Here is a 12,130-nt window from a genome sequence, read left to right as displayed (position 1 = left end):
CCAATGCCATTCCACTCCACTCCATTCCACTCCACACCACTCCCCTGCAGTCCATTCCATTTCATTCCACCACAATCCATTCCATTCCATTCCTTTCTTTTGACAGGATCTCACTCTGTCACCCAAGCTGGAATGCAGTGGCACAATCTCAGCTCTCATTTAATTTCACAATTCCATTCCATTGAGTTCCGTTCCATATCATTTCATTTCATTCCATTCAATTCCATTCCACTCCACTCTATTCCATTCCATTCCACTCCATTTCACTCCACCCCTCTCCACTCGACTCCACTGCACTCCACTCCATTCCATTCTTTTTTTTTTTTTTTTTTTTTTTTTTTTTTTTTTTTTTTTTTTTTTTCTTTTATTGTAATTATTATTATTATTATTATTATACTTTAGGTTTTATGGTACATGTGCCCAATGTGCAGTTAGTTACATATGTATACATGTGCCATGCTGGTGCACTGCACCCACCAACTCGTCATCTAGCATTAGGTATATCTCCCAATGTTATCCCTCCCCCCTCCCCCCAACCCACAACAGTCCCTGAAGTGTGATGTTCCCCTTCCTGTGTCCATGTGTTCTCATTGTTCAATTCCCACCTATGAGTGAGAATATGCGGTGTTTGGTTTTTTGTTCTTGCGATAGTTTACTGAGAATGATGATTTCCAATTTCATCCATGTCCCTACAAAGGACATGAACTCATCATTTCTTATGGCTGCATAGTATTCCATGGTGTAGATGTGCCACATTTTCTTAATCCAGTCTATCATTGTTGGACATTTGGGTTGGTTCCAAGTCTTTGCTATTGTGAATAATGCCGCAATAAACATACGTGTGCATGTGTCTTTATAGCAGCATGATTTATAGTCCTTTGGGTATATACCCAGTAATGGGATGGCTGGGTCGAATGGAATTTCTAGTTCTAGATCCCTGAGGAATCGCCACACTGACTTCCACAAGGGTTGAACTAGTTTACAGTCCCACCAACAGTGTAAAAGTGTTCCTATTTCTCCACACCCTCTCCAGCACCTGTTGTTTCCTGACTTTTTAATGATTGCCATTCTAACTGGTGTGAGATGGTATCTCATTGTGGTTTTGATTTGCATTTCTCTGATGGCCAGTGATGGTGAGCATTTTTTCATGTGTCTTTTGGCTGCATAAATATCTTCTTTTGAGAAGTGTCTGTTCATGTCCTTTGCCCACTTTTTGATGGGGTTGTTTGTTTTTTTCTTGTAAATTTGTTGGAGTTCATTGTAGATTCTGGATATTAGCCCTTTGTCAGATGAGTAGGTTGCGAAAATTTTCTCCCATTTTGTAGGTTGCCTGTTCACTCTGATGGTAGTTTCCTTTGCTGTGCAGAAGCTCTTTAGTTTAATTAGATCCCATTTGTCAATTTTGGCTTTTGTTGCCATTGCTTTTGGTGTTTTAGACATGAAGTCCTTGCCCATGCCTATGTCCTGAATGGTATTGCCTAGGTTTTCTTCTAGGGTTTTTATGGTTTTAGGTCTAACATTTAAGTCTTTAATCCATCTTGAATTGATTTTTGTATAAGGTGTAAGGAAGGGATCCAGTTTCAGCTTTCTACATATGGCTAGCCAGTTTTCCCAGCACCATTTATTAAATAGGGAATCCTTTCCCCATTTCTTGTTTTTCTCAGGTTTGTCAAAGATCAGATGGTTGTAGATATGTGGCATTATTTCTGACGGCTCTGTTCTGTTCCATTGATCTATATCTCTGTTTTGGTACCAGTACCATGCTGTTTTGGTTACTGTAGCCTTGTAGTATAGTTTGAAGTCAGGTAGCGTGATGCCTCCAGCTTTGTTCTTTTGGCTTAGGATTGACTTGGTGATGCGGGCTCTTTTTTGGTTCCATATGAACTTTAAAGTAGTTTTTTCCAATTCTGTGAAGAAAGTCATTGGTAGCTTGATGGGGATGGCATTGAATCTGTAAATTACCTTGGGAAGGATGGCCATTTTCATGATATTGATTCTTCCTACCCATGAGCATGGAATGTTCTTCCATTTGTTTGTATCCTCTTTTATTTCCTTGAGCAGTGGTTTGTAGTTCTCCTTGAAGAGGTCTTTCACATCCCTTGTAAGTTGGATTCCTAGGTATTTTATTCTCTTTGAAGCAATTGTGAATGGGAGTTCACTCATGATTTGGCTCTCTGTTTGTCTGTTATTGATGTATAAGAATGCTTGTGATTTTTGCACATTGATTTTGTATCCTGAGACTTTGCTGAAGTTGCTTATCAGCTTAAGGAGATTTTGGGCTGAGACAATGGGGTTTTCTAGATATACTATCATGTCATCTGCAAACAGGGACAATTTGACTTCCTCTTTTCCTAATTGAATACCCTTGATTTCCTTCTCCTGCCTAATTGCCCTGGCCAGAACTTCCAACACTATGTTGAATAGAAGTGGCGAGAGAGGGCATCCCTGTCTTGTGCCAGTTTTCAAAGGGAATGCTTCCAGTTTTTGCCCATTCAGTATGATATTGGCTGTGGGTTTGTCATAAATAGCTCTTATTATTTTGAGATACGTAAAAATATGGAACGCTTCACGAATTTGCGTGTCATCCTTGCGCAGGGGCCATGCTAATCTTCTCTGTATCGTTCCAATTTTAGTATATGTGCTGCCGAAGCGAGCACCACTCCATTCCATTCTATTCCATTCCATTCCATCCCACTTCACTCCACTCCACTCGACTTCACTCCCCTCCATTCAATTCCAATATTTTCCATTCCACTCCATTACATTGCTTTCCTTTCTTTCCACAGGATCTCACTCTGTCACACAAGTTGGTGTACAATGGCACAATCTTAGGTCCTTTCCATTCCATTGCATCCCATTCCATTCCACTCCATTGCACTCCAATACACTCCACTGCACGCATTCCATTCCATTCCATTCCATTCCACTCCATTCCCTTCCATTCTTATCTTTCGACAGTATCTCACCGTGTCACACAGTCTGGAGTGCAGTGGCACAATCTCAGTTCACATTTCTTTTCACCATTCCATGCCATTCCATTTCACTCCACTCCACTCCAATCTACTCCATTCCATTCCACTCCACCCCACCCCACTCCACTCCAATCCCCTCCATTCCATCCCATTCCATTCTACTCCTTTCATTCCAGTCCACTCCACTCCAATCCACTCCACTCGTCTCCACTCCATTCCATTCTAATACATACCATTTCTTTCAACAACATTCCACTCCACTACATTCCACTTTTCACAACTCCACTTCTCTCCATTTCATTCCATTCCATTCCATTCCATTCCATTGATTTCCATCCTACAGCATTCCATTCGTTTCTTTCGAAAAGTTCTCACTCTTTCACCCAGACTGGAGTGCAGTTGCACAATCTCAGCTCATATTTCATTTAACCATTCCGTTCCATTTCTTTCCATTCCATTTCATTCCATTCCATTCCTTTCCATTGCATTCCATTCCATTTGGTTCCATTCAATTCCCCTCCATTCCATTCCACTCCACTGCATTCCATTGCATTCAATTCCACTCCACTCCAGAGCACTCCTCTCCACTGCTCTCCACTCCGTTCCATTCCATTAAACTGCCTTTCACTCCCCTCTATTCCACTGTGTTCCGTTCCATCCCATTCCATTCCACTCCACTCCCCTCCACTCCACTCCTCTCCATTTCATTCCACTTCATGCTATTCCATTTCACTCCATTCCATTCCACTCCTCTCCACTGCACTCCACTCCTCTGCACTCCATTCCCTTCCATTCCACACCATTGCATTCCATTCTTTTCTTCTGACAGGATCTTACTCTGTCACACAGGCTGCAGTGCAAAATCAAAATCTCAGCACACATTTCATTTCACTATTCCATTCCATTCCATTTCATTCCATAACATTCCATTCAGTGCCACTCCACTTCATTCCATTCCATTCCTTTCCATTCCACTCTACTCCAGTCCACTCCATGCCATCGCATTGAATCCCATTCCATTCCACTCCATTCCACTCCACTCCACTCCATTCCATTCCATTCCATCCCATTCCATCCCATTCCATTCCACTCCATTCCACTCAACTTCACTCCAGTATACTCCAATATTCTCCACTCCATTCCATTAAATTCCAATCCATTCCATTCCATTCCATTCTTTTCTTTTGAGAAGATCTCTCTCTATCACCCAGGCTGCAATGCAGTGGCAAAATCTCAGCTCACATTTCATTTCATCATTCCATTCCACTGCATTACATTCAATTCCATTCCATTCCATTCCATTCCATACCATTCGATTACCTTCCACTCCGTTAAACTCCACTCCATTTCACATCAATCCACTCCATTTGATTCCTTTCCATCCAATCCCCCTGGATTCCATTTTACTTGACGCCTCTACACTCCAATTCCACACCACAGCATTCTATACAATTCCATTCCATTTCCATCCATTACATTCCATTCCTTTCTTTCGAGAAGATCTCACTCTGTCACCCAGGCTGGAGTGCAGAGGCACAATATCAGCCCACCTTTCATTTCACCATTCCATTCCATTCCATTTCATTCCATTCCATGTGATTACATTCCATTTAATTCCAGTCTACTCCACTCCATTCCACTCAGCTCTATTCCATTCCATTCCATTCCACTCTATTCCACTCCACCCTGCTCCAGTCCACTCCACTGCACTTCAATCCATTCCATTCCACTGCATTCCACTCCACTCGACTCCATCCCACTCCATCCCATTCCATTCCACTCCATTCCACTCCACTCCAGTCCACTCCATTCCATTCCATTCCATAACATTCCATAACATTCCATTGCACTCCATTCCCCTCCACACCACTGCACTCCGATCCAATCTTCTCCATTTCATTCCATTCCATTCCACAACATTCCACTCCATTCCATTCAGTTCCTTCCTTTTGACAGGATCTCACTCTGTCACACAGGCTGGGCTGCAGTGGCAGAATATCAGCTCATGTTTCATTTCACCATTCCATTCCATTCCATTCGATTCCGTAACACTCCATTACATTCCACTCCATTCTATTCCATTCCATTCCATTCCTTTCGATTCCATTCCACTCCACTGCACTCTACATCACTCCACTCTATTCCATTCCATTCAATCCCTTTCCATTCCATTCCACTCCATTCAACTCGACCACACTCCATGCTACTCCACTCCATCACATTTCTTCCCATTCCATTCCACTCCAATCCACACCACTCTTCTCCTCTCATCACCAATCCACTACACTCCACTCCACCCCATTCCATCCCATTCCGTCCCACTTCATTCCACTCCACTCGACTCCACTGAACTCCATTCCATTCCATTATATCCTATCCCATTCCACTCCATTCAACTCCATTCTACTCCACTCCATTCCACTCCACTCCACTCCACTCCACTTCATTGCACTCCATTCCATTCCATTCCCCTGTTTTGACAGGATCTTACTCTGTGAACAAGTCTGGAGTGTAGTGGCACAATCTCAACTCATATTTTCTTTCACCATTCCATTTCCTTCCATTGTATTCCATTCCATTCTCTTCCATTCCATTCCATTGCATTTCATTCCATTCCATTCCATTCCATTCCATACCATTCCATTCTATTGCATTCCATTCCATTCCATTCCATTCTATTCCATTGTATTCCATTCCATTCCTTTCCAATCGACTCCACTCCATTCCATACCATTCCATTCCATTCCATTACAATCCACTCCATTTCACTTCACTCCACCCCGCTTCATTCCATTCCATTCCATCTCACTGCATTCCACTCCACTGCACTCCACTCCACTCCAATCCACTGCACTCCATTCCATTCTATTTCATCCCATTTTATTCCACTGCACTCCACTCCACCCTATTCCACTCCACTCCACTCTAGTGACCTCCTCTGCATTCCTTTCCCTTCCATTCCATTCCATTCCATGCCATTCCATGCCATTCCTTTATTTCGACCGGATCTCACTCTGTCACCCAGGATATTGTGCAGTGGCACAATTTCAGCTCACATTTCATTTCACCATTCCTTTCCATTCCATTCCATCCCATTCCACTCCACTCCACTCCAATCCACTCCTTTTCACTCCATTCGATTCCATTCCATTTCATTGCATTCCACTCCATTCCATTCCACTCCTCTCCACTCTATTCCAATCCATTCCATTCGATTCACTCCATTCCACTCCATTCCACACCGCTCCTCTCCACTCCACATCATGCCACTCAACTCCATTCCATTCCATCCCTTTCCTTTCCACTGAATTCCACTCCACTCCACTGCACTCCATTCCATTCCATCGCATTCCACTCCTCTCCATTCCATCCCTTTCTTTCGCTAGGATGTCACGCTGTCACCCAGGCTGGAGTGCAGTGGCACAATCTCAGTTCATATTACATTTCACCATTCCATTTCATTTCATTCCATTCCATTCCATTCCATTCCATTCCATTCCATTCCATTCCATTCATTTTATTCGATTCCATTCCACTCCACTCCACTCCACTGCACTCCATTCCATTCCATTCCATTGCATTCTCTTACACTCCACTCCACTCCATTCCATTTAATTCCATTCCATCCCACTTCACTCCATTCGATCCCATTCCATCCAACTCCATTCCACTGCATTCCTCTCCAATCCACTCCACTCAACTCTATTCCACTCCATTCCATTCCATTCAATCCCCTTCCATTCCAGCCATTCCACTCCACTCTACTCCACTCCACTCCTCTCCACTCTATTTCATTCCTTTCCACTTCATTCCACTCCATCCATTCCTTTCCTTTGTTTTGACTCGACCTCAGGATGTCACTCAGGCTGGAATACAGTGGCACATTCTCAGCTGAAATTTCATTTCACTGTTCCTTTCCATTTCATTCCATTGTATTCCATTCCATGCATTCCATTCCATTCCATTCCATCGCAATCCATTCCATTCCATTCCACTCCACTCCACTCCACTCCATTCCATTCCACTCCACTCCAATCAATTCCATTCCACTACACTCCCCTCCATTCCATTCCTTTCCATTCCATTCCATTCCATCCCATTACACTCCATTCCTTTCTTTTGACAGGATCTCACTCTGTCACACAGGCTGGAGTGCAGTGGCACAATCTAAGCTCACATTTAATTTCATCATTCCATTCCATTCATTCCATCCCATTGCATTCCATTCCATTCCATTACTTTCCACTACATTCCATTCAATTGCACTCCACTCCACTCCACCCCACTCCACTCCACTCCATTCCATTGCATTCCTTTCCACTTTATTCCTTTCCATTCCATTCCTTTCCTTCGACATGTTGTCGCTCCGTCAGCCAGGCTGGATTGCAGTGGCAAAATCTGAATTCGCATTTCATTTCACCTTTGCATTCCATTCAATTCCATTCCATTACATTCCATTTAATTCCACTCTAGTGCACTCCACTCCACTCCACGCCATTCTATTCCATTCCATTCTCTTCCATTCCACTCCACTCCACTTCATCTCATTCAATCCCATTGCATTCCACTCCATTCCCCTCCACTCCACTCCACTCCGCTTCATTCCATTCCATTCCATCCAATCCCATTCCACTCCATTCCAATCCTCTCCACTCCACTCCACTCCTCTCCACTCCATTCTATTCCATTCCATTCCACTCCTTTCTTTTGACAGCATCTCACTGTGTCACACAGGCTGGAGTACAGTTGCACAATGTCTGTTCACATTTCATTTCTCCATTCCACTCCATTCCATTTCATTCCATTCCATTCCATTCCATTCTACTCCACTCCACTGCACTCAACTCCACTCCACTCCATTCCATTCCATTCCACTACATTCTTCTCTCCACTCCACTCCACACTAATCCATTCCATTCCATTCCATTCGGCTCCATTCCACTTCATTCCATCCACTCCACTCCATCCGATTCCGTTTCACTCCATTCCATTCCACTCGACTCCACTCCACTCCACTCGACTACACTCCACTCCATTCAATTCCATCATATTCCATTCCACTCCATTCCATTGGATTCCTTTCTTTCAACAGGATCTCACTCTGTCACACAGTCTGGAGTGCAGTGGTACAATCTCAACTGACATTTCATCTCATCATTCCATTCCATTTCATTTCTCCCCATTCCATTACACTCCACTCCACTCCAATAAATTCTATTCCAGTCCAGTCCACTCAGCTGCACTCCACTCCTCTCCATTCCATCCCGTTTCATTCGTCTTCATTCTACTCCACTGCACTTCACTCCACTCCATTCCATTCCATTCCCATACACTCCATTGTTTTACATTCCTTTCTTTCAACAGGATCTCACTCTGTCATCCAGGATGGAATGCGGTGGCACAATATCAGCTCACATTTCATTACACCATTCCATTCCATTCTGTTCCGTTCCATTCCATTCCATTAAATTCCGTTCCATTCCACTCCACCCCACTAAACTAAACTCCATTCCACTTCACTCCACTACAATCGAGTCCACTCCACTCCACTCCATTCTATTCCAATCCATTCCATTCGACTGCATTCCATTCTGTAAGTTTCTTTTGACAGGGTCTCACTCAGTCACCCAGACTGGACTGCAGTTGCCCAATCTCAGCTCCCATTTCTTTTCTCTATTCCATTACATCCAATTCCGTTCCACTGCATTCTACTCCCCTCAACCCCATTCCTTTCCATTCCATTCCATCCTTTTCCATTCTACTCCATTCCACTCCAATCCACTTCATTCCACTCCACTGCACTCCATTCCATTCCATTCCCTTCCATTCCACTCCATTCCATCCCATTACTAACTTTCTACAGGATCTCACTGTGTCACATAGGCTGGAGTGCAGTGGCACAATCTCAGTCCACATTTCGTTTCACCATTCCATTCCATTCCATTCCATTCTGTTCCATTCCATTCCGTTCCATTCCATTCCATTCCATTCCCTTTCACTCCACTCCACTCCTCTCCAATCTACTCCATTCCATTCCATTCCACTCAACTCCAGTCCACTCGATTCCAATCCACTCCATTACATCCCATTCCATTCCACTCCATTCACTCCACTCCACTAAACTCCAATCCACTCCACTCATCTCCAATCCATTCAATTCTATTACATCCCATTCCATTCAACTCTATTCCCCTACACTCCATTCCACTCGACTCAACTACACTCAACTTCATTCCATGCTATTCCATTCCATTCCACCTCAATGTATTCCATTCTTTTCCTTTGACAGGATCTCACTTTTTCACCCAGGCTGCAGTTCAGTGTGACAATCTCAGCTTGCATTTCATTTAACCATTCCATTGCACTCAATTCCATTCCATTCCTTTCCATATCATTGCATTCCACTCCACTTCACAGCACTCCTCTCCTCTCCACTCCACTCCATTCCATTCCATTCCATTCCACTCCACTCCTCTACACTCCACTCAACACTATTCCATTCCGTTACACTCCATCCCACTCCACTCTACTCCACTGCGTTCCATTCCATCCCATTACACTCTACTCCGCTCCACTCCATTCCATCCAAATCCATTCCACTCCATTCCACTCCACTCCACTAAATTCCAATCCATTCCATTCCATGCCCTTTCATTCCATTCCATTCCACTCTACTCTACTCCACTCCAATCCACTACACTTGTCTCCATTCCATTCCACTCCATCCGATTCTATTGCACTCCTTTCCACTCCCCTCCATTCCAATCAATTCAATTGCAATACAATCCATTCTCTTCCGTTCCTTTCTTTTGGCAGAATCTCACTTCATCACCCAGGCTGGAGTGCAGTGGCAAAATAAGAGCTGACATATCATTTCATCATTCCATTCCATTCCATTCCATTCCATTGCACTCTACTCCACTCCATTCCATTCCACTCCACTCCATTCCACTCCACTCCATTCCACTCCACTCCATTCCTTTCCACTCCTTTCAACTGCACTCCACTCATGCGAATCCACTCGATCCCATTCCATTCCATGCCATTCCACTCCATTCTGCTCCACACCACTCCACTCCATTCCACTCCATTACATTCCATTCAATCCCATTTCATTACATTCCATTTGAATCTACTCCGCTCCACTCCATTCCATTCCATTCCATTCTATTCCACTCCATTCCTTGCTTTCAACAGGATCTTAGTCCCACCCCAGGGTGGAATGCAGTGCGACAATCTCAGTTCCCATTTTATTTCATCATTGCATTCTGTTGTATTGCAGTCCATTCCAGTCCATTCCATTCCATTCCATTCCATTCCATTCCTCTCCACACCACTGCACTCCACTCCACTCCACTCCATTCTATTGCATTCCATTCCATTCCTTCCTCTCCACTCCACTCCAATCCATACCAGTCCGCTCCACTTCACTCCATTACACTCCATACCATTCCATTCCACTCCATTCAATTCCACTCCACTCCACTCCAATCCATTCCACTCCATTGAACTCCACTCTACTCCACTCCATGCCATTCCACTCTATTCCATTCCACCCCATTCCATTCCATTCCTTTCTTTCGACAGGATCTCACTCTGTCACCCAGGCTGGAGTGCAGTGGTACAATCACAGCTCACATTTCATTTCACTATTCCATGCCATTCCATCCCATTCCATTCCACTCCATTCCACTCCACTCCACTCCTCTCCACTCCACCCCATTCGGTTCCACTCCATCGCATTCCATTCCACTCCAGTCTACACCACTCCACTCAACTGCACTCACCCAAATCCAATCCACTCCACTCCACTCCTTTCCATTCCATTCCATTCCATTCCATTCCATTCCACTGCATTCCATTCCACTCCTTTCTCTCGACAGTATCTCACTCTGTCACCCAGGCTGGAGTGAAGTGGCATAATCTCAGTTCATATTTTATTTCTCCATTGCATTCCATTCCATTCCATTCCACTCCACTCCACTTAACTCCATTCAACTCCATCCTATCCCATTCCACTCCATTTCACTCCAATCCACTCCGCAGCATTCCATTCCATTCCATTACACTCCATTCCATTCCATTCCTTTCTTTTGACATGACCTCACTGTGTCACCAAGACTTTAGTGCAATGACACAATCTCAGGTCACACTTCATTTCGCCATTCCATTCCATTATATTCCATTCCATTCCATTATATTCCATTCCATTCCATTCTACTCTACTCCACTGCCCTCCATTCCATTGCTCTCCATTCCATTCCATATCACTCCATTCCCCTCTACTCAATACCATTCCATCCCATTCCACTCCACTACATTCCAATCCACTCCACTCCACTCCATTCCACTGCACTCCATCCCTTTCCATTCCATTTCACTCCCTCCACTCCAGTCCATTCCATTCCATTGCATTCCATTCCATTCAACTCCTTTCTTTCAACATGATCTCACTCCTTCACCAAGGTTGTAGCACAGTGGCACAGTCTCAGCTCACGTTTCATTTCAGCGTTCCATTACATTACATTCCCTTCCTTTCCATTCAAGTCCAATCCATTCCATTCCATACCATTCCATAACACTCCATTCCATTAGACTCCACTCCACTCCACTCCACTCTACTCCATTCCATTCCCCTCCATTCCACTCCACTCCACTCTGCTCCACTCCATTCCGTTCAGTCCCGGTCCTTTCCACTCCATTCCATTCCACTCCACTCCACTACATTCCACTCCACTCCACTCAAATCCACTACACTACACTCCATTCGATTCTATTCCATTACACTCATTTTTATTCCATTCGATTCTTATGACATAATCTCACTATGTTACACAGGCTGGAATGCAGTAGCACAATCTCAGCTCACATTTCATTTCTCCATTCCATTCTATTCCATTCCACTCCACTCCACTCCATTCCACTCCATCCCACTCCATTCCACTCCTCTACACTCCTCTCCATGCCAGTCCTTTCCTTTCCATCCCATTCCATTCCACTCAACTCCACTCCACTTCACTCCGTTGCACTCCACTCCATTCCATTCCATTCCATTGAACACAATTCCATTCCATTCCTTTCTTCCAACAGGATCTCACACTGTCACCCAGACTGGAGTGCAGTGGCACAATCTCAGCTCACATTTCATTTCACCATTC

The 12,130-nt window shown here is 44.1% G+C and overlaps 1 non-coding gene across 1 annotated transcript; it reads right to left on the bottom strand.

Moving 5' to 3' along the window:
* Window positions 1-2,550: 2,550 nt before the first annotated feature.
* On the bottom strand, window positions 2,551-2,657 carry LOC129053544 (U6 spliceosomal RNA). The gene has a single exon (XR_008518333.1). It is a non-coding gene; the product is annotated as a U6 spliceosomal RNA (small nuclear RNA).
* Between the last annotated feature and the right edge of the window lie 9,473 nt (window positions 2,658-12,130).

The sequence above is a fragment of the Pongo abelii genome, chromosome Y, assembly GCF_028885655.2.
Source record: "Pongo abelii isolate AG06213 chromosome Y, NHGRI_mPonAbe1-v2.0_pri, whole genome shotgun sequence".
NCBI lineage: Eukaryota > Metazoa > Chordata > Mammalia > Primates > Hominidae > Pongo > Pongo abelii.
The sequence above is the reverse complement of the archived record's forward strand: the minus strand, read 5'-3'. Positions and strand labels throughout refer to the sequence as shown.